At 36.7% G+C, this 24,421-nt stretch overlaps 1 long non-coding RNA gene and 2 pseudogenes across 1 annotated transcript; all 3 read left to right on the forward strand.

The window, feature by feature from the left end:
* Positions 1-5,970: 5,970 nt before the first annotated feature.
* On the forward strand, positions 5,971-6,602 carry LOC113336301. The gene is made up of 3 exons (XR_003353681.1): positions 5,971-6,171; positions 6,331-6,403; positions 6,486-6,602. It is a non-coding gene; the product is annotated as an uncharacterized LOC113336301 (long non-coding RNA).
* A 368-nt stretch (positions 6,603-6,970) lies between these two features.
* On the forward strand, positions 6,971-9,670 carry LOC113359723 (annotated as a pseudogene).
* Positions 9,671-9,747: 77 nt separating this feature from the next.
* On the forward strand, positions 9,748-12,074 carry LOC113359729 (annotated as a pseudogene).
* Positions 12,075-24,421: the final 12,347 nt, after the last annotated feature.

Here is a 24,421-nt window from a genome sequence, read left to right on the forward strand (position 1 = left end):
AAAAAAAAAGGGGTCGAGGGGTAGTTGCGGAGTAAAAACGAGAGCTGCAGAGACGAGTTCCATCAACAGCAGTCGAGAGGTAGAAGAAGAACAGAACCGTCACCTTTTCTTTCGAACTGTAACAGTTTTGCAACAATTATTTCTGTTAGGGTCTTCTCTGTAACACTCATCTCTGTAACAGTTGGTTCTGTAACAATTATATCTGTTACAAACCCGCTGCTTCATTAGTTTTCCCTTGGTTTTTTCACTCTTCTGAGCTATGAACACCTATTCTGAGCACGTGAATAATGTGAGGAGCTAAACCCCATTGCTGAGGCGACGGGGGAAGTCGTTTTTCCAATTATTATGTGGTAATTTCTATTTTTAATTTTTTTTTGCAATTTTTTATATGATTTTGTGCCTTGAATAAAAATAGTTTTAAGGATTAATAATTGAGCAGTTGTGATTCATTTTGATAGAGCATGCTTAGCCTAGGATTCTTGATGTTCTATGCTTCGGATATACAATTGTTACTTTGAAAATCTATCTTTACAACATATTAGAATCACTTTAAAGTGAAAAGAATTGCATGAATATTAATTAGATTGAATCACTGATAATTGGTTAATGGTGGAATCCTGAGTCTCAGTTTTCTCTACAATCTTGAAACCGATTTTATTTGAGTTTTTATTTTAATTTAAGTCTAAAACAAATCTTCACAAGTCTGAGTGAACGACAACCTTTTACCACTATCTACAACAACATAAAAAATCACATCAGCCACCACCACTAATATTCCACCACCACTCCTTCACCACCACCATTACACCACCAACAGTCCTCCACCACCACTAGTCCGTCGCCGCCACCACCACTAGTCCGTCGCCGCCGCCACCACTAGTCCGTCGCCGCCGCCACCACCACTTCCGTCAGTGTCACCGGCGCCACCACTGGTTAAGATATTTTTGTATCAACAACAATAGTTGATCCAAATAAAAATAGAACCAACAGTAGAAGTTGATCCAGTTTAGGGGATCAACAACGATAGTTGATTCAAAAAAAAAAGATCAACAGTAAAAGTTGATCCAATTTAGTGGATCAAATGATGCGTGTTCGACTCACGCCAAGTTCACTCTATTTACATGGATCCACTTTCATTGTTGATCCAATTTAGTGGATCAACAATGGTAGTTGATCCACTAAATTGTATCAACAATGAAAGTTGATCCATGTAAATAGAGTGAACTTGGCGTGAGTCGAACACGCATCATCTGACATGGAGTCAGTCATGGTACCATTGCACCACAAGTTCAACATTGGAAGAAATTTACATGATTTAAAATACAAAGCGTGATTTAAACTACAAGCATGATTATACTTATCCAAGGAAATATTGTCAACAATATGAGTTGAAAGGATCAACAACAGTAGTTGATCCCACAAAAAATTGGGTCAACAACATGAGTTGATCCCATAGATGGATTAACAACCATAGTTGATCCCATAAAAAATTGGATCAACAACAGGAGTTGATCCCATAAAATGGATCAACAACAACAATTAATCCCATTAAAACATAAACACCATTCAAAGCAACATTTATCACTTCCCTAACATCCACCACCACTGCCGCAAAACACAAACAACCTCCACTACAACTATACCTTCCACCACCATCAAAAACATCCAACACAAAACAAGTATAATACTGTCATTACCACCAACCTAAAAAAAGGCGTCAACAACAGTAGTTAATCCCATTTAGGGGATCAACAACAGTAGTTGATCCAATAAAAATTGGGTCAACAATAGAAGTTGATCCAATAAACGGGATCAACAACAGTAGTTGATCCAATAAAAACTGAAGTAAGTAGGTTACTGAAAGCACAATTGCTATACCTGGAACACCATCAACATATTGAAATCGATCTCGAATACAGATTCAAACCTCCATTAAAATAACACCAATAGTTCCCATCACCAACTGTGACCCAAATCAAACAGGAACTTCATCTTCTTTGCTAATCTAACTCGATCTCAATATTAATTTCATCTTAGGAACCGTAATTTCACATTCCGCTCTTCAATCTCTTAGTTTAGATTTCACAACAGCAGAACATATTAACCTTAACAGATTTGTTGACAGCGGTTGCGGAGGTAACGGAGGTGATGGTGCTGGTTTTGGTGGAGGAACTCGAAATGATGATGATTCTTTGATAATCTAACTTGATCCCAATCTTAATTTTATCTTAAAAACCCTAATTTCACCTTTCGTTCTTTAATCTCTCAGTTTAAATTTAACAGCAACAGAACATATTGACCTTAATAGATCTGTTGATAGCGGTGGCGGAGGTAACAGAGGTGGTGGTGCTGGTTGTAGTGGAGGCGATCAAGATGGTGGTGGTGATGGCAACGATGAAGATGGTGGTGGAGACAGGGATGAAGATGGTGATGGCGACGAGATGAAGATGTTGTGTTCGTGTTTTGCTGAGAAGTAAAGAAGGAAGGGTGTGAAATTGAATATATAATACATAAAGGTTAAAAATGGAATCCATGAAAATAACTTTTTTTGATAAAATTTCAATTATGCCATTAAGGACATTTATAAAGTCTGTTAGGTATATTTGTGAAGTCCCATCAAAAGGAGGGACAATAGTTCAATTTCCACAAAAAAATAAATAAAAAAAATCCAAGTATCAAAACGTAAATTTCAACCATCATTGATCCATCACTACAGTCGTTTTGGGATGATAACAGGGAAGGATTATCGTTAGGGATGAGTTCTAAAACGAATTTATATTTGCACCCTAATTGGTCAAGGCCAAACACATTTGACCGGAGGTCAGCTTTCACCCTAAATGTTTTAGCTTTCCCTTTAACAAAAATCCTCTTCAATAAGGCCTATCATGACAATATGTCAACATCTTAGAATATCTGCAAAGGGACTAAGATTATCCTGGCCAACAAAGGATATAGAAAAAAGAAAGATTTTTTACCCTTGACCAAATCAAATACCAACTTTCTCAATGCTTAAGCATAGAGGGATTGAATGATAAACGCCCATTTTGCAAGAAAGAAGAGGAAACTACAGATCACATTTTTGTGTTGTGTGCTTTTTCTTTTGAGGTTTGGTCCCACTTTTTAAAGGCTTTTAGAATTTTTTTGTCAAAGGAAATTTTGAAGCTTGGAAAATGAACAATTTGAAAGGAAGAGGCAGAGAAATTTGGTAGAAGGCGATTTATGTTGTGCAGTGGCATTTGTGGAATGAGAGACACAAAAGAGTATTTGGTGGGAGAGCTACGTGGATCAAGTGATTTTACAGATTAAGCAGTCTATTGGTCTTTGGCTTTGTGAAAGTGATGTTTTTAAAGGGGTAGCTATCAATTAAATTTCGTTTAAGTGGGAAGCCGTGTTGCATTTGTGATGTTGTAATATGGCTTCCCCCTTCATCTTTGTAAATATTTTTTCTTTTCAATATAAACTTCCCCTTCCAAAAAAAAATAAATCAAATACCATAAGTTTCTCCACGCAAACAAGTTTTAAAACTCCGTCAACAATCCTTGGAACCCTCTTCTTACTACCTCTACGAACTGTATCCATCTCATCTTCCGACGCTAAATCCACAGTTTTTTTTTTTCCTTTTTCTTTAGTAATTCAGATTTTATTTATTTATTTTTTGGCTATCATGGGTCTTTTTGTATGTATCTTATATACAAGCTCATGGTATTTCGAATTGTTTTTAGTTCGTTTTGTTGGTGTAGCAAAAGGATTTTCTAGTTGCTTAATGATGAGTTCATCACCAATAACAAGCAAAAACAAAGGCCGTGTAAGATTCCCACCTCAAAAACATTACAAGAAGCAAAGGCAAATAATGATCGTTTTGTTTTTTTGACTTGAAAGGGCAACATATACTCCCTCCGTTCCACTATTAATTGACCGATTTATTTTTAGATTTTTTTCTCATTAGTATTTGAATTTATATCATTTGATACTCGTGTTTATATTCGTTACGTAGGTGTTTTTAAATTGCACTACTAGGTCAACTAATAGTGGGGCGGAGGGAGTATTAAAAAAGAACGGTCACTCAAGGTGATCTAGTTACAACAAAAGATCAAAAGTTGTCAAAGACATTTCATAAAAACATCCCAATTACATATTAATGTCAAAAGAGAGAAACCATCAAAAAGGTATGAATATACTTCACTGCCACGATAAGTTGCTTATTATTCCTAAAATTATTGGCAAAGCATCTATTATTTCTTTCTTGCCAGATAATCCACCAAATCGAAAAAGGTAACAGAGTCCAAATCTCCCGTTTTGTGGATTTTTCTTTATTAGTTCTCCAATTCCAAATTGTTGTTTTGACAGATTCATGAGAATCCCAATTTAAACTAAGACTATCAAAGAAGTAATTCCAAATTAGACTATTAAGCTTGCAGTGAAGTAGCAAATGCAATTTTTTTTCTTGTTCAGTTACACAAAATAAATAAAGTGGAGATTGCACCTTTCCATCTCTGTAGAGAAAATCCCTAGTTGGTGCACCTTTAAAACAAAGTAACCAAACTAAAAAAGACACTTTCATTGGAATAAGAGAGTTCCAAACCTACTTGTAAAGGAGAGAGCCCAAACCTTCGAAATCAAAGGAATCATACGCCTGAGCTATTGAAAAGTCTTCCCATTGAGCCAAACCTTTCATCTGAACCATCTGTAATATGATCACTAGGAGCTCCAATTAGATCTAAAAGTTGAATAATGAAGCCAAGCTCAGATTCTTTTAGATTTATTTTGAGTTTAGATTCCAACCATTTGAATCGGTAATCAAGTCTACAACAGTAGCATTCCTATTGCTAGATAGCTTGAACAAGCAAGGGAATAAAGTCTGTAGAGAACAAAAAGAGCAAAGTGAAACAGATTACACCTGAACTAGGCTAAGGCCAACACTTGATGGTTCATTTCGAAATGAGGTTTTTGGATATATAGGTATACTTCAAATTTAGCTAATGTTGCTTGAGTTGGACAAAACTTTTGAAAAAATGAAAATTTTATAAACTAATTTCAGCTATGCAATAAAGTTCGGCTACGACATCTGAAGATCAGGTAGCCAAACTCATCTGCAAGTGTAGTTCGAGTAATGTTTCTGAAAACACAAGTAGCCAAACTCAGCTTTAATGGAGTTTTCTCTTTCAGAGAAAAGTTCGGTTAGGAGAAAAAATTGAGATGTAACCGAACTTCATATATAGGTTTTCAGAGAAAAGTTTGGTTAATACAAAAAATTGCGACGTAATCGAACTCAAAGTTCGGTGAGAAAATAAAAAGTTTAGCTAGGAAAAAAAGTTTTTCTAGAAATTATCTTTTTTGCGAAATAGCCGAACTGTTCTTCATTTCCATCAGGTTCGGCTAGTTCGACAGAAAAATTTCACAAAATTCCTAACCAACCTTCTCTGTGCAACTTCAATTTTTACCAACCACAGATGTATAAAGAAGACATAAGTTAGTCGGAAAGTAACTTAAATATACAATTTCGAAATTCGAGGTTTAAAACGATTATAATAATGGAAGAAAAAACAAGAAGATAAAGAAAGAGTTAAAAGGAAAATAGATTAGTAAAAAGATTATGTTTTTGTGTTTGTGAATGAGAATATTAATTAGGTTATTAGATTTAGAAGGGATATGTTATTATATTAGTCATAATTTAAACAAAGATAAAAAATAAGTGAGTCATTTCTATAATTTTAGAACACCCCTTAGGGAAGTGGCCTAAGTAACCATGGTCCTCTCCCAAAAATGAGGGGTGCCCAAGAAAATCGTTTCAAAAATGAGTAGAATTTGGGCTAAACACGTGAGCCAAACCAAGTTCACACAGTGAATGCTCCAAAGTCGTCCACCACCTATGAGATTAAAGCCCCAATTTTAGAAGATTATTAAGATCCAAAATCATAAAATAGACAAATTTGAGAACCCTAATCATAAATGTCTGCAGCAATCAGTACAGTAATCTTCACCACCACCACCAGACTAATTGCAAATCAGTTTCTCTTCTTCTTCTCCTCCTCTTATTAAAACCACTTCATTTCCAATCGTAGTATTTTCCGTGCCTTCTCATCATCATCATTTGCTGTTAATAGTACGATGGCTCATGTCTCCGATTCTTCTATGGATGCTGTTCAGAGACGTCTTAATATTCGAAGATGAGTAAGTTTTCAATCTTATTTTTTTATTTTTAAAAATTTCGGAGAATCTGACACAAAATGAGAAAAATCAGGTTTATCTGATGAAATCAGTTGTTAATTGATTGTTCTTTAGTGAATTTGCATGCTTATAATTGACATAAGTCTCTTATTACTTGGCCAGTAACGGTCTACTAAGGTAACCTTCCCCTTGGTTTGGACGAATACCTGTTGCAGCCATTGTCATGAAATCGAGGGTATGTTTCTTGTGTTAAAGTAATTTCCTACTTTCAATTTAAGGGCTCATTTCCTTAATTTTGGTTTCTGTTTCTTTGGCAGGTGTTTGTAATGCTGGGCAAAGGAAGCTGTCAGAAGAATTGGGTATTCCTGCTGAAGATTGCCTGTCTCTAGTTCGAATTCTGTATAAGGCAACATCAGATGGCAAGTGGGGGGAGCAAGAATGTAAGAATCACTGACTTTGATGTTTTTCTCTGTGCTGTTATTTAGAGATATGCATTTCAAATTAGAGAACTCAAAACAAGTAGATCCTTGTCACTGCATAGAAGAGAGAAAATAGGCCTCTCTCTAAATTGGTCATAAACAAGAGCAAGAAGTTTACTAACTCCTGTTTGTGTAAATGACCTTGTTACAGTACGCTAGTCTGTATGTGGTTCACGCAGCAGCAGCTTAGTTCTGACATCTGACTCCTTGTTAATATAATAGTCCGACATGTGAAAAGGCATTCAAACCTTGACGAAGTTGCGCCGTTGCGGATGTTAAGTATGTAAATTGTGAAGAACTGAAAGATCTAGTGAAGAAAGCTGATGCAGGTGAAGTAAAGTTACCCCTTGGTTCAGACTAGTTGTTGACAGTTTCTTATTTGAATGGTAGGACCAAGCTGAACAAGGTACACTTCAAGAAGCTGTTGACACGAAAACCATCCACAAGTTAACCTAGAAGTACGAGCACCGATATACATATACGGCAAACCAAGTGTGATCCCCACCCGCATGCTTGCACCAAGAACTATCAAAACTGAAACCTATATATAACCATTTGTGTTTATTGATTTTGTTTTCCTCAATGTATTAGTCTTCTCTTGTGCCAAAATTTTGAGGAATGGATTAGATAGTTGTAACTTTTATATGTTCCCTCGTTACACCTTGTGCACACTTGAAGCCTCACTTTCAGTATATTGCACTAAATGGATGTTGTTTTCTGTAGTATACGATCATGGCTTGAATTCCTTCGCTTTCTTACCAGGTGGGTGATACTTTAATACAGTTGTATCACAATTTCATCACGGAATTCAAGATTAAGATCAATCTTCTCAAGCTTGCCCATTTTTCTGTTATAGTGTCTCGGTAGTATTCAGAAAAAGAAGCTACCATTGGTTATCTTGAGGACGTATAGAGGAACCCATTCTCTATATAAAGATGCAGATTGCTGCCTTCAGACTTGAGAAAGGAGAGCAAAAGGAGTGCAAGAATCATTTGGATGATGAGAAAACTACCTTCTGTTTATGCAAGCAATTACTGGGTTTCGTCTCAGTATCATAAGTCTCGTCAGGAATTTGCTGAGTTTTGTAACAGTGAGCCTCCTTATTTAGCATACACTCCCGTGGAGTCCCTGTGAGACATTCAAGCTGGTATGTATTATGAGCTATAAACTTGTTTTGATTGGTATTTACATAAAACCATGGACCCTGAGTTCCTATAATGTAGCTGAATTTATGATGTTGTTAGAGACACTATGGTATCTACCGAAATAGCTGAAGTTAAAAAGAAAGTCCGGAATTTGATTTATCATTTTGAATGCGGAACTACATTCGTATTATCTAGACATCTTTTACTTTCGTTTTCATGTCTTCCTTATTCCTATAGTTCTTTGAACATGAAAGCATTAGTATAGTAATTGTTCGAGGAGAAACTTGATGCAGTAGAGGTAATTATTAACGGCCTTGGATGGTTACACTTGTTCAGTTTCCTGAGGTTTCTGTGAATGCACATCCTTTCGTTATGTCTGATGACTTGTTACTTTTCCAATGTAACAATAGCAAAATGCAGTATTAGATCATTGGTAATTCAAGAGGAGCATACTTCGTATATAACAGTATAAGTAAATATGTGCTTATAAATGGTTGGCCGAATCAAGTCTAGGCTATATAAGCTGTTCCCCCATATTTGATCCTCTAGATACTAGTTTCTTTAAATCTGTAAGTATTTTTTTTATGTTACATGTTAAGAGCGTGAACGATCTATCCCTGCTCTTGCTTGGTGATAACATATATAATTTCGGGGAGCTGCTTGCACACCCAATAGTAAGTCCATATATATCAGAGTATTTAATTTAACTATTTGAACCCGTGTAGCTTTGAGAAAATACTGTGTTAACTGCAACTTGTGATGTTGCTGTCTCGTGTCGCTGTATATATCAGTGAATTGGCATATTTTGGTGAAGCATATTCTTTTCTGTTTGAATTTTATTGACCAATTATTAATGTCTTTTGCACTCTTGTTTCCATTAAATCTCGGTGCGTCTTTACGTGAAATTCTGGTTATTGAAGAGGTGTAAGATTGTCGAGCATGGATTGCCGTCAGTTTGTGTTATTTTAGTTAAAAACAAGGGCTCTAGAGGACTATATAAGTTGTGTTTATGTCTGATCTCGAATATATAAAGTTCATAAGTGAAGTAGGTCTTAACTCTTAAGCATGTATGGCCTACCTATTCATGTAGCTTTAGGGTGCGTGTTTCATTTTCTCTCTTTGGTGGATTGTAACCAGTCTATACAAGGCTTATGAGCATAAGCTATACTCATGATCCTTTACTGAATGTTGGTTCTTAAAATGACAAAAGCAAGTGAATTTTTGTGGACAACTTACAGATTTCAGTGTTCCATTTCATATAATTTCTATACAGCTATAATTTGACGAATTTGCTCAGAATGCTAAAGCTTGTTTCTGTAAAGCCTGTCATAAAATTGAACTTATAATTAGGCATCATGATTTTTCCATCAAGTTTCTTTTTCAAAAATATTCTGAAATTGTAAATATTACTTACTGATCAGTTGCATCTTGTAATCTGTACTCCATGTAATGTTCGCTAAATGAAAGTTTCACCGTTTCTCTATAATTCCAGATAAAAAGTCTTTTGGGGACTAAGGTGGAGTGGCTATACTATCTCCTTCAGGCTATCAACTCTGGTGATTTAGTTCGATATCAAGAACTCTGTGTTGTTCACAAGGCAGCTGTGAGCGCTCAACCTGCATTAGTACAAAACAAGAACAAGCTGCTGGAAAAGATTAACATTCGTTGCTTGATGGAAATCATTTTCAGGTAGGTACCAGTGCTAGAATTCATATTGGATTCTTTATTTTTGATCATTACATTGCCAATCTAACAAAATTACTTCTTGTATGATGGTGGGAGTTACTTCACAGAATCAATTTGGTTGTAGCATCCATCGGTGCCATATTATCTTGGGTTGACAGCTTGTATGTGCTCAGAAGAAGGAAAGGTGGTTAGTACTTCAATACTTCTTCATCCTATCGGGTTACTTCTTCATCCTATCATAACCCGAACCTGTATGACCATTGGTGTTTATGATTATTTTCTTCTTCGATGTATGAGACTTTCCTCTATGCCGAATTTTGGGAAATTATGGATTAGATACTTGTTACTTTATTTACGCCCTCAGTTACACCCTGTGCTCGCTTTCAGCATTATATGGATGTTTTCTGTAGTCAACAATTATTTCTATTGCTTTCTTATCTCTTTCCCTTTTCCAGGCGGGTGATATTTTAATAAATTTGTATCACAATTTCATCACTGAGTTCGAGACTAAGATCAATCTTCTCAAGCTTGTCCATTTTGCTGTTATAGTGTCTCGACAGTATGCAGAAAAAGAAGCTATCATTTGTTATCTTGAGGGAATTTTGAGAAGCTGCGTGCAACCAGAGAAACACGCATAGAGGAACCCATTCTCTATATAGAAATGCAGATTGCTGCCTTCAGACTCGAGATGGGAGAGCAAATAGAGTGCAAGAATCTTTTCGATGACAGGAAGACCATACTTGACAGCATCACAGATATAGATCTCTCTCTTTATGCAAGCAACTACTGGATTTCGTCTCAGTATCAGAAGTCAGGTCAGGTATTTGCTGAGTATTATAACAGTGGTCTTCTTTATGGAACACATATACTCCAGTGGAGACCCTCTGTGAAACATTCAAGCTGGTATGCCAATAAAAGTATTTCATAAGCTATACACTTGTTTTAATCAGTCTTTACGTAAAGGCATGGGCCCTGGATTCCCCTTAATATAGCTGAATTCATCATGTTCTTAGATGGCACTTCGGTAGATGCTAGTTAAATAGCTGAGGTTAGAAAAAAAGTTTGGAATATGATTTGTCATTTTGGATGCTGAATCAGATTGGTAGTTACTAGACATCTTTTAGTTTCTTTCTCATATCTTTCTTATCCTATGTTTTGTGAACATGAAAATTAGAGTAAAGTAATTGCTGGATGAGAAAGTTGATATGTAGTAGAGGTAATTATTAAAGCTTAATGCCGTTGGGGGCTTGCTAAATAGTTTGGGGTGTAAATATATGTATTATTGGTTGCAGAATTGAATTTAGGCTGTTCCTTCATATTTGATTTTTTAGAAACTAGTTTCTTTGAATCTCTCAAGTGTTTTTCGTAATGTTACACGTAAAAGCGTGAGTGGTCTATACCTGCTAATGTTTGAATCTATGTTCTTCAGGACCTAGCATTCGACTTATCCATTGGTCCCTTGCTTGGTGATAACATATATAATTTTGGGAGCTGCTTGCACACCCAATAGTAAGTCCAACTACGCCAGAGTGTTTAACTATTTTAACCACTGTGGCTTGGTGACAAATACTGTGTTAATTATTTTGTTACTTATCTATGTTGTTGACACTCATGTTGCCAGTAACTCTGTGTCTGTCTACATGCAATTCGAGTCTTATGCTAATGACGAGATGTATGATTGAGCATGGGATTGCCGCCTGTATGTGTTTGTAAGTAAGAATAAGGGATGCAGGGGAGTGTATAAGTTGCATGTGTGTCTGATCTCGAAGATATGAAGTTCATAAGTGAAGTAGGTTTTAAGGATGTATTGATTACATATTGAAGTAGCTTTAGGGTGCATTTCTCATTTTTGATTTTTCTTTCTTCAGTGAGTTGCAATCAGTCTATTGGACACTTGGACTTGTTTTGTGAACCTAACTAAGTTACAATTTTCTTGAAGTGACAAACAGAACTGAACTTTGTGGAGAATATTTAGTGGTTTCATATCTTAGTTGTTTATGGCTAAATTTTGACGAATTTGCTCAGAGTACATAAAGCTTGTTTCAGCATTAGGCATCAGGACCTTTCCATCGAGTTTGTTTTTCAAAGTTATGAAATTGTAAACTACTTATTCGAATTTGCATCTTATTGTCTGTACTCCATGTACTGTTTGCTAATTGAACTCTTCGTCATTTCTCTATAATTCCAGATAAACAGTCTTTTGAGGACTAAGGTGGAAAAGCTATACTATATCCTTCAGGCCTTGAACTCTGGTGATTTAGTTTGATATCAAGAACTCTATGTTGTTCACAAGGCTGCTTTGAGCGCTCAACCTGCACTGGTACAAAATGAGAAGAAGCTGTGGGAAAAGATTAATATTCTCCGCTTGATGGAAATCATATTCGGGTACCAGTACTAGAATGCATATTAGATTCTTTAATTTTATTTCATTACAATTGCTAATCTAACCATTGTTTTTGTCTCCTCTAGCTGAACCGCGGATGATCAAACAGTTCCATTGGGCGTAACTGCAGAACACACTAAACAAGAGCCTATCTGTAAGTCCATTCTATCCGTTAGTTTCTCAGATAGTGGTTCACATCGCATGATTACATGATTTTAGACAATCTATAGGCATATCGTTCTGGAGTGTTCTGTTAATGGTACTACTTACCGTCTTAGCTCAGTGGTAGAGCGTGTGGTGTTGCGCCTCATGGTCGTGGGTTCGATTCCCGCAGACGGAAAACAAAATTTATAAGGCTACGATATAATATGAATCAAACTCTGTGGCATATACAGATTCCCTTCGAAAAGTAAGTACAGCCATCTAAGATATGGTCTAGAAATAAAAGCGAAGTTCTTGTTTTACAGCTTACAATGTGAAAAAAACATGTGCAGTCTTCTTAATCTTCAGCGGCATTCTCATTAATTGCGAAGCATAGCCTGTCCTCTTGATCTTGGGCTGGTAATCTAAAACACCAGAACATTAGAATTCTTTGCGGTTGAAGATTGAACTTCCTTACAAATCTGTTCCAGCCACGGCCTCTTAAAACCAACTGTCCATTACCCACCATGGCAAACCTCATAAAGGATACAACTCCTGTCTTGTCAAGTACCGGAACATCAATATTGTTTCTCTGTAGGATGATGTTAGCCTCATCTTCTCTCAAATATTCGACCAATGCTGCATATGTAATCAAATTCAGTCTAGATTGATGGGGTGATACATCGGAAATCGTCAGCACCTTTACACCTAGCCATACTAGGTTTGTTCCTCCCAATTCATAGATTCGGTTAAAGAAACGGAACACTGGATCGTGGACAGATTTTGGGAGAGCAAAATGTTGCAGCTCAGCAGCTATTGGATCTGCTGGATCCACTGTTAGTAATACAATATCATCCATGGTGTGAACATGATCACCAACTGTCGCATTGTTCATCAGCTGAACCGAAAAGGCATGATTCGCATACACCCACAAAGTTAGATTAGGAAGTCCAAAACCAGTCATATGTCGAATCACCTCTTTCAACTGCAACACAGTTAGACTGCGATCAAACCATAGGGTCCAATCTGTTATTAGCTGATTGTTGTTTACTAGTATTATTGGTCCTATTCTCATTGGTACAGGAAGAATTTGATTACCTCCATTATCATTAGCTTCAGCAACATTATGATTACCTCCATTATCATTAGCTTCAGCAACATTATTATCAGCTTCATCATTATTATTATTGTTGCCTAAACCAGCAAGATGACCTCCCATATTTCCTCCATCTTCATGACCAATACCTTGATTTAACGGCCCAGCTGCTTCTTGAATTTGTTCTACTAGAGGACTTCCTCCATTGTTTTCATTACCACCATTAATAACAGTACCAGCATCATTACTTTGATCAGGAGGATGATTAGAATCATCATGGTGACCCTGTTGATGAGTAGTACTACTAAAATCTCCATTCTCATCTTCAAAATTATCAAAAAATAACCCAGCAGGTTCTTGATCAATAACATCATAAAACACCTGATTACTATTATACAGATTATAATGATCTTGATTTTCATCAAAAGCTGCAATGAAACCAGCACCATCATCACCGTTGCCATTAAAAACTAGAGGATTTGATGTATCTTCATCAGATATAAAAACTTCAATACCATCAATACCATCTACGGGGACTACTACAGGATTATCTTTTTCTCCATTTATAAAAGCCTGATTGTGATAATTACCTTGTTGATCACGTATATGAGCACCATCAACATGTCCCTGTTGATCATCTTGCAAATCAAGAACCTCGTTGTTACCCTCACCACCATGTAAACCAGCATTTTCTTCTCCATTATTCTCATTGGGTTGTTGATTGTGATCATTCTCATCATCCATTCTTTAATCACACTCTGTTTTATTTTCAAGAAACAGAATTTTGCTTTAGAGTCTTTAATGGCAGTATCACTCTAAGTTTTCAAGATACGATTTTTACTTGTAATCAGTTTTCAAGATTCCTTTTTTTTGTGATCTTTTGACTCTCCTGTTGTTATAAGAAGAAGAGAGGATTGTTGGAAGAAGAGAGGATTGTTCGATAACAGAATTCCACTTCACTTCTCATCTCAGTTTTATAACTAACTGTGGCGGGAGGGATTATTTACTATGTCACCAGTTATTTTTTTAATCTTTTACAGTGTGCTGACACGTGTCAGGAAGATAAAAATAAGACTTTCTTTACTTCCGTCTTCTCCAATGAGAGAGTGTTGGAGTTGAAGAAGGCGAGGAGGAGAGTGTTCGTCAGAATGGGTAAGTAATCATACCCACTTAGATGTGGTGTTTCAGTTTGTTATTTGAAACAATAAATTTCATTTTAGGAGTTTATCTAATTTGGGGGTTTTGAAGCATGTAATTAGGGCTTTTGAATGGTTTTTGGTGGATGATGTTTTAGGGATTTTAAAGCTTTAGTTTTAATAATTTTGGTTGGATTGGTAAAGGGTTTCATTTCTTTTTTGGGATTTATTGGTTTGAAGAATTGCATCTTCAAAACTGACAGTACTTGATTTCACTGAGAAAATGGGTATTGGGGTTTCTGATGAGTTATGTTTATGAACTTGAAAATGTAAATTTAAATGTGGGGCATTTGTTATTTTGCTTAATGCATGTACTCGTAGAGTTGTGAATTTGGTCTTGGCAAAAGTGGGTTTGAGTGATCTTAAAGAAGACTAAGATGGGTAGTAAGAGATGGAACTCAGATTGCATTATGGCACGATGTTTGGTTAATGAATAAGGTGGAAGTGGATTGCTCTGGTCTTACTCTCACCAACAGCTTGGAACGAAGTGATGAGTTAGTCCCGGCATTAGACTCTAAGTGCAATTTCTCTGTAGCTGGTGCAATTTCTCTTCCAGCAATAATGGGTAATATGGAAAATCTTTGAGATTTTGTGGTACTGATGTCAAACTGGAGTCTAAAGTTTTGGTAAGGATGTTTAGAGATGGCCATGTAATGTATTTCACTTTCAAACTCTTGGTGGTTTTTCTGAAATCTTCTCTGTGGGTTGTTAAGGAAATTTGGGTTTTTGTACAATGGTGGAGACTGGAGATAGAGTTGTTTTTGAGGAGTCTGGTATTGACAGGTGGTTTGAGCTTTATGGTTCAAATTCTGCAATTCTTTGGGATAACGAGCAGGATAATTAAACTTGTGAGAGAAATTCAGTGTACTTGGGATCTTCAAGTTAAAGGCTTTCTTGTCATTTGCTGCGATGGCTTTATTTTGCCAGAAATCACTTTGGTCTTGTGTTAAGAGCTGTAGCTGGGTTTTGGCTGTGCTACTAACTTCTTCATAGCTGAAATTCATCTGGTGTTTACTTTGGAGTAGGCCTATAGTTGGGAGTTGAAGCTGGTTTTTATTTCGCCAGACTCAAGTGCAGCTATTCATGCTTTTATGGCAAGCAAATTACCTTGGTACGTATGTCACATCAATTTCTTACTTTTGATTTCTTTCCTCCTTTTCTGCCTAACTTAGAATGGCCTGACCAAAATTGCTTTAGCTTCGTATTGTATATTTCTAGTTGGTTGATTGGTTAGTAATGTCATTTAGGTTTGCCTATTTATTTTTGTCTGTTGACGGATGTCATATTCACAGGGAATTCATATTCGCTCAGAATTCCTTCCTAAAAATAGTTCAAATTCTCTCTTTTAACCAATAACTTCACTGGGTCATCTTTTGTCCACAAGAGTTTCGTAAGTACTGGGTTCTGTTTTGGATTCTGAGTTGTGTTGTGAAGTACTGAGTTTTGACCATTTTTTGGAGATGAGTAGCGGGTTTCATTTAGTTGATTGGAATTTAAGTTCATGGTGGAAAAATTTGAAGGAAGTCGATGTTTCAGTTATAGAGCTAAACTAGGAGGTAGAGTAACCAAGTGAATTTAGTGGTGTACTTGATATATAACTTGAGATTAATTGATACTAGGGACTTGCATTTCACAAGTGCATTAGAGCTGTGAATTTATCGTAATAGAGATAGACACTACGGAAGTCTATGGTTCTGTGCAAGAATTTTGAATTTTACTGTTGTTCTCAGCTTGTTGTGTTTCTGTATTTTGTGGCATGCTCCAATGTGAAGGTTATTTTTGTTGGAAGTTTAGCTGATTTTTCCATTCTGGAATGGTGCTTTTACCATCTTTCGGAGACATCAGCCAGTATGTGCTTTGAATGAGTCGACTAACTTCTCTCCCTGCTTGCAGATATGGGATTTTAAGTTAGGAAAGATCTTTAAGCAATGAAGGGATGTGTTTCGCTTTCAAATTCTTGGTGGTTTTTCTGATATCTTCTCTGTGGCTAAGAATAAGAAGAGTCTAGTTGTAAGGAAATTTGGATTGCTGCTGCCTTTTTTGTACTGACAGGAGGCCATAGGGGAATCCGGGTATCTCAGGTTTTGGTTTTATTGCCGGAAATCATTTTATATTGCTGGACACCGGTAACCAGTGATTCAACCGCTGGATTAAAAGAAGGAACTTACCGCGGTGATGGGGTGCTGTTGTAAATTGTTTTCATATAAATGGTAATTGTGCCGGTGTATAATTTTTCACGTGCTATTGCACGCGCATTTACGGTTTCATAAATCGAGATTGTCATTGACACACACCAACAGAAGTGAAATTAAAACGGAAAATGGATCATTTGTCCAAATATTTTTAAAACATGGTTCAAATGGACGAGTAAAAATTAGTAAGGATGAAATGGACACTAAAAAAATAGTAAGGATGTAACTGGATTCATCCCGACTTAAACTTAAAACATAATAAGGATGAAACTGGATGCATCCTGATGTAAATTAAAAATAAGAAAAAGTATTTGAAAATGGTTAGATGAAATTGTTTACATCCTGGCTATTTTTACATTTTTGTCTATTTAAACAATTTCAAAATCTAAATGTCCTTTTCATCCAGGACTTGTTGATTTTGGTCTTTTTAACCAAATTTTGTGAACTCAAAAGCTGTTTTTTGCATGATTTATAAAGAGGATACCAGTCCTACTAAGTGCTGATACCATTTCATCGATCCAACGGCCAAAATTGATGAGATCTTTTTGTCCTATACGAAACGGTATCAACACTTAGTAGAACTGAAATTCCCCTTTATAAATGATGGTTTTTTGTGTGGGAGTTCAGAGAAACTTATAATGAGGTCTAAATTTTTTCCAAAAGAAGTAAAATGTGCCTCGTAACTCAAATTTGTTTAGAGACCCGAGCTATATCTCATTAGCAAATAAATTTCCCATGTAAACGAAACTCTAATATGCAATCTGAATTTTGCTTCGTCACTGGAAAGTTGTATGTGATATCCCATTTAAATATTGCCTCATAACCAAAAATCAATACCTCAGTCTACGAATTGTCCCATGAACCAAAATTTATCATTCAAACCTAAAATCCGCTCCAAGACACTAATGACATCATAACCCTATATCTAGGAAACTGTGATCTAGATTTTATCCCTTCCGAAGAAATCCAAAATTTACATGGTCGTTCAAAAGTTAATGGGTCTTCTTAACTTGTATACCTGTATATATGTTAAGGAGTCATTAATAACTCACTTTTTCTAATGGAGTTAGATGAGTTTTATTGAAATTGTTGTTGTCTTGAAATATGTTTTACACGTTCTTTATAGAATATCAATTCCATCTATACCCTTTTCACTAAATAATTTAAATGGTAATTGAACTATTGTCCCTCCTTCTAATGGGTCTTCACAAATATCCGTGATGGTATAATTGTAAATTTTTCCAAAAAAATAATTATTATACTACCTTATTTAACCTTCCTCTCTTTCTTTCATTCTTCTTCGTTTCTATACAGAAACTTCATTCTTCTTCTTTATTGCCGCCACCACAAACCAGCACCACCAGCTCCGCCGCATCAGCCACTATTATCAACAGATTGATCACTAATTTTGTTTCGATTTCAACAAATTTCAACTAGTTATTAATTGTTCTTCATCATCTTAGGTTAGGGATTGATTTCTAAACCAGATGCAGAGATCGATTTGATTTTTAGGGTTTCGATTTTTGAATTTCGAGTTGAAGATTCAAAGATATCTTTGCATGTTCGATTCATTGAAGCCAAATATCGATTCAATATTATGACTTAACTTGATTTGTTTTATTTCAATTTATTGAGATCGAGATCATTGATTCTGAAACTGGTATGATTAAGTTTTGATTTTTAGTTTTTGGTAAATTATTGATACTGAAACTGGTGGTTGCTGCTACAGATTATAGATGGTGGTTGATGGTTTTGTTGGTGGATCTGAAACTGCAGCTGGTGGAGGAATGGGATTGTGTTTTAGTATAACTGTATTGCTGCTAATGTGTGTCAGAATGGATTTGAGATAATTGTTGTTGTATATACGTTTATGAAGCCTGGATTGTTGTTTATGAAGCTACGGGTGATGATTAATTGTTGTTGTTTATACGTTTTTGTAGGATCAATTGTTGTTGTTGTTGACCAAATTTTGTATGGATCAACTACTGTTGTTGATCCATTTATCGGATGAACTCCTGTTGTTGACCTAAATTTTGATGGATCAACTACTGTTGTTGATCCATTTATCGGATGAACTCCTGTTGTTGACCTAATTTTTGATGGATCAACTACTGTTGTTGAACCAATTTTTATGGGATCAACTACTGTTGAACCAATTTTTATGGGATCAACTACTGTTGATCCAATTTTTTATGGGATCAACTACTGTTGTTGATCCTTTCAACTCCTATTGTTGACAACATTTCCTTAGATTAGTATAATCATGCTTGTAGTTTAAATCATACTTGCAGTTTAAATCATGCAAATTTTTTCAAATGTTGAACTTGTGGTGCAATGGTAGCATGACTGACTCCATGTCAGATGATGCGTGTTCGAATCACGCCAATTTCACTCCATTTACATGGATCAACTTCTACCGTTGATCCTTTTTTTTGGATCAACTACCATTGTTGATCCCCTAAATTGGATCAACTTCTATTGTTAGTTCTATTTTTATTTGGATCAACTGCTATTGTTGATACAAAAATATTCGAGCCAGTGGTGGCGGCGACGATGGCGGTGGCGACGGTGGACTAATGATGATGGCGACGACGAACTAGTGGTGGTGGAGGAACTGGTGGTGGTGTAATGGTGGTGGTGAAGGAGTGGTGTTGGAATATTAGTGGTGATGGCGGTTGGTAGGTGGAGGTCGTTGAACGGTGGTGGTGGAATGATAGTTGAATGTTGGCGGTGGCGGTGCTAGTGGTGGTGGTTAAGTGGTAGAGGAAGAAATTTGTTTCATTTTGAAATAAAAAAAAATATTAAATGGATGAGGGTATTAAGGTAATATAATTTTAAATGGATAAGGTTATTAAAAAGTAGGGACATATTTATTGTTGTATAAGGATATATTTATTGGATGTAAAAAATAGGGACATATAAATAATGTACCCTTAGTTTAATACTAGCTTAATTTTCATTTCTATGCCTTATAATTTCGGTGCTCAAGTGATATCAAATATTTTGTGTGGGTAGCAAAATTGATTGTTTATGTTTACACAAAATTGGTTAAAAAGACCAAAATCAACAATTCCTGGGTGAAAAGGACATTTAGATTTTGATGCTGTTTAAATGGACAAAAATGTAAAAATAGGCAGGATGTAACCAGTTCCATCGTGCCCATTTTCAAATATTTTTTCTTATTTTTAATTTACACAAGATGTATCCAGTTTCATCCTTGCTATTTTTTAAATTTAAGCTAGGATGAAACCAGTTTCATCCTTACTATTTTTTTTTGGACCATTTCACCCAAACTATTTTTTACTCGTACATTTGAACCGTGATTTAAAAATATTAGAACAAATGACCCATTTTCCATTATGTTTATCTAAAAATTTTGCGAGAAAAGAAAAAAAATAAATCTACATCGATAACAATTATAAATCAAATGGAGTAGTAGATGTCAATTTCCTAAATCAACTATTGGGAAGAAAAGCCGCGAAGAAAATGGAGAATTCCAAACGACAGGATATCTAAGAGGAGAACTAAAAAAAAGGCAAGACACGCGATTACAACAAACCGTGAGAAATCTATTAATCATTTGAACTGAAAAATCTACTTTGAACATAGTATTCAATTCTGTTAATGCCCATCCGATAGTTATAACTAGTGGGACCAAGTATGTAAGTTCATTAATAAATATGAAGGATATTTACGTAAGTTTCTTTTTATATATTAATTTAAGTATTCAAGTTGTTAGTTACTAATTCTTACCTTGTAAATTGAACATAAAAGTTGAAAAACCAAGATAAAAACAATTTTTTTTTTGATAAGCGGAAAACAAAACACAAAACTAAGCACTCAATCTAACATTTCTCACTACAGCTCTGCCTAGCCAATCATTGCTAAGCAACCGGACAATTGAAGTAGGAGGAGAAGTGATCTATTCCCCCTCAATCTCCTTCGCAACACTTGATTTAGCTAGGTAGTCTGCAACACCATTTGCCTCCCTGTATCTCTGGACAATTACAATATCATCAAAACTCGTCATCAGTTCTTCTATATCTTTGATTAAGCTCCTCATTACCCATGGCGTTGACGTCTTTCTTTTGCACAACTGCACTGCATAAGTAGAATCAGTTTCTACCTCTAGCTTCTTTATGCCAATTTTTTTTGCCAACAACAAACCTTCTCTTATTGCTCACACCTCTGCAACGTTATTGTCATTCTTGTATATATGTCTTGCAAAGCAAGCCTGAAAGCCACCATTATCAGCTCTTATGATTCCCCCAATTCCTGCGTCCTTAACATTGTTTGAAGCTCCATCACAATTAAGCTTGCTAAAACCATGCCTTGGAAAAATCCATGGAACAACAATGTCTTCAGTTTGCACATTTCCTTCTCCAGATTTCCCCAAGCATTGAGAAACTCCCTGCCACTTCTTAAGGCTCTAGCAAGCATACGAGAAGGGAGAAACACTCTGTTGTTGAATACCCATTCATTCCTACCATTCCGAATGGACCAGAGGATAAATGGAAATATATTCACCCAATTAACTTAGCCAATTTTCCCTTTAAACCTGCAAAAGTCTTTCAGAGTAGATGGGTTAATATAATCCAGATTGGGTTGGAAACCAATCCAATGCTTTATCTTTTTCCATAAAGGCGCCACTGCTCTGCAACCAAAGAACAAATGATTAGAATATTGGAAATCATTGTTACATAAACAACAACCAGGATGATTACTTGTATGCTTACTATAAAGAGACTCATTTAGATTGAGTCTATTGTGACAAAGAAGCCACAAGAAATATTTGATTTTCTGTGGACAATTAAGTTTCCACGGAAATCTCCAATTAAGATCAGGCAAAACATTGCCTATCTTATTGGAAATGAGGAAGTTATAAGCATCACGAAAAATAATATCTCCATTCTTACTATGAGACCACACAACCTGATCTTCACACTTGTCACTACCAATACTAATGGCTTTGATTTCTTCAGCCACTCTCTCGGAAATGAACCCATCAATTGCTTTTAAGTCCTAAGTCCTAGAATCAAAGTTAATAATATCCTTGACCAATAAATCAGGCACATTCTGATTTGAAGCCTCAGCTATGACAGAAAGGGGTAAATTAGACACCCAAGGATCATTGCAAACACTCATATTCCTGCCATCTCCTATACTTCATCAGATACTAGATTTCACTGCATCTCTTCCTTTGAGAATGCTCCTCCAACTAACAGAAGTTCTATTCTTTTTTCCACAAGTCCAAAAATTTGAGTCCGAGTAATACTTTTCCTTTAACAGTTTGATGACCTCCGAATCAGGATTATCATAAATATTCCAGGCCATTTTTTCCAAAATAGCTAAGTTATTCAGCTCTAAGTCCCTCACACCTAAACCACCAAAGTCTAAAGGCCTACAAACTTTGTCCCACCCAACCTTATTGATACTTTTCTTATCTTTATCTCCCCCCCCACCCCACAAGAAATTTCTCTTATACCTATCAATCTTAGTAATCAGGCTTTTGGGAAGTTTAAGCATACTCATAATGTGATTAAAAACAAGTTATTAATGATTTCTTAACATGTATACGGGTATATAAGTTAAGAAGACCCAAAAAGGTAATTGGTGATCTAAAAAGCCTTTTATTACCACTTGGAAGTGGTTCAAAAGTTACACCATGTACAAAATTTAATATGCGACTCAAGTCTTGTTTTTCATTGTTATACAACGGTTGGTGCAGAATCTTACAATTTTTGTAGCTTCACCATTACAACCTGAACCTGAAGTTATCCGAAATGATCTTGCCCGATTTAGGGAGACGAACTGAGAGTGTATTTCCATATTTTCTCAAAAATATCCCCCAGCAAGACATGTTGGGATTAATGTGTAGACAGGGACGTCTTATAATTTCGGGATGCTCTAGGTGAACTTAAAATATGAGAACTTTTCTCTGTTAACTTTTTCACTTTGGGAACAACAATGCATAATATTTGGCATCTTATGAAAGGACTGTTTAAACCGGTATATTAGAAATCAGTCGTCGTCCTTATATTCGTTAAGAAATCGAACACTTTGATACATTCGCAGACCAGGAATTTCATTTCATTGGGGTCAAAGCATTTTGGAAATTTTATCACTAAAGGGAACAACGACTATATAATTTGAGTTTTATGATCAATTTATATTCTGAACTAATGTGGTGTTTTTTTTTAATTATACACGAAAGATGGACTCAAGCTCCTACCCGAACCCAGCCAATCAGACTGGACCCACTGTCATACTCAACCTCACCATAACTCAAACTATACAACTATATTACTATTATAAACCTTTATAGTGAAAATTGAACCTCTAACTTCCTTCTTCCTCCACTGAAAGACTCCACTGAGACAAAGATGGGCTGTCAAGAACGTAGAGGAGGTAGGATGGGCAGTTGGTCAAATCTAGTATGGATCGTACATGGACAGTAGTTGGAGTCGGCGGCTCTCCTAGGGTTCCCTCCTCTTGGATCCCTGGGGAAGAGGATCAAGATGGCCCTCGCGAACAGCTTGATGCACTATCTCCCTTCAACCCTTTGAGCGAAATGCGACAAAAGGAAGCAAAATCGATGGACCGACTCCATCGTCTCCACCCCGTAGGAACTACAAGATCACCCCAAGGACGCCTTCGGCATCCAGGGGTCGCGGATCGACCATAGAACCCTGTTCAATAAGTGGAACGCATTAGCTGTACACTCTCAGATTGGGTAGTAAGGGTCGGAGAAAGGAAATAACTCATTCTTAAAACCAGCATTCTTAAGACCAAAGAGTCGGGATGAAAGTGTGTTTGTGTGTGTGTGTGTGGGGGGGGGGTGATCTCTCCGTTCCTGGTTCTCCTGTAGTTGGATTCTCCGGAACCGCAAGAATCCTTATAATGGGATTCCAACTCCACACCTTTTGAGATTTTGAGAAGAGTTGTTGTGGAGAGCACAGTACGATGAAAGTTGTAAGCTGTGTTCGGGGGGGGGGGGGGGGGGGGAGATATTGTCTATCGTTGGCCTATATGGTAGAATCGACCGGGGAGGCCTGAGAGGCGGTGGTTTACCCTGTGGAGGATGTCAGCGGTTCGAGTCCTTTTATCTCCAGCTCGTGAACTTAGCGGATACAAAGGTATATGATAGCACCCAATTTTTCCGATTCGGCAGTTCGATCTATGATTTATCATTCATGGACGTTGATAAGATACTTCCATTTATCAAAACCTTAGGATGGCATAGCCTTAAAGTTAACGACGAGGTTCAAACGAGGAAAGGATTACGGTGGATGCCTAGGCACCCATAGACGAGGAAGGGCGTAGCAAACGACGAAATGCTTCGGGGAGTTGAAAATAAGCATAGGTCCGGATATTCCCGAATAGGTCAACCTTTCGAACTGCTGCTGAATCCATGGGAAGGCAAGAGACAACCTGGAGAACTGAAACATCTTAGTAGGCAGAGGAAAAGAAAGCAAAAGCGTTTCCCTTAGTAGCGGCGAGTGAAATAGAAGCATCCTAAACCGTGAAAACGGGGTTGTGGGAGAGCAATACAAGTGTCGTGCTGCACCCTAGATGGTGAGAGTCCAGTAGCCGAAAGCATCACTAGATTATGCTCTGACCCGAGTAGCATGGACACGTGGAATCCCGTGTGAATCATCAAGGACCACCTTGCAAGGATAAATACTCCTGGGTGACCGATAAAGAAGTAGTACCGTGAGGGAAGGGTGAAAAGAACCCCCATCGGAGAGTGAAATAGAACATGAAAACGTAAGCTCCTAAGCAGTGGGAGGAGCCTGGGCTCTGACCGCATGCCTGTTGAATAATAAGCCGGCGACTCATAGGCAGTGGCTTGGTTAAGGGAACCCACCGGAGCCGTAGCGAAAGTGAGTCTTCATAGGGAAATTGTCACTGCTTATGGACCCGAACCTGGGTGAT

The sequence above is a fragment of the Papaver somniferum genome, chromosome 1 (genome assembly GCF_003573695.1).
Source record: "Papaver somniferum cultivar HN1 chromosome 1, ASM357369v1, whole genome shotgun sequence".
Classification (NCBI taxonomy): domain Eukaryota; kingdom Viridiplantae; phylum Streptophyta; class Magnoliopsida; order Ranunculales; family Papaveraceae; genus Papaver; species Papaver somniferum.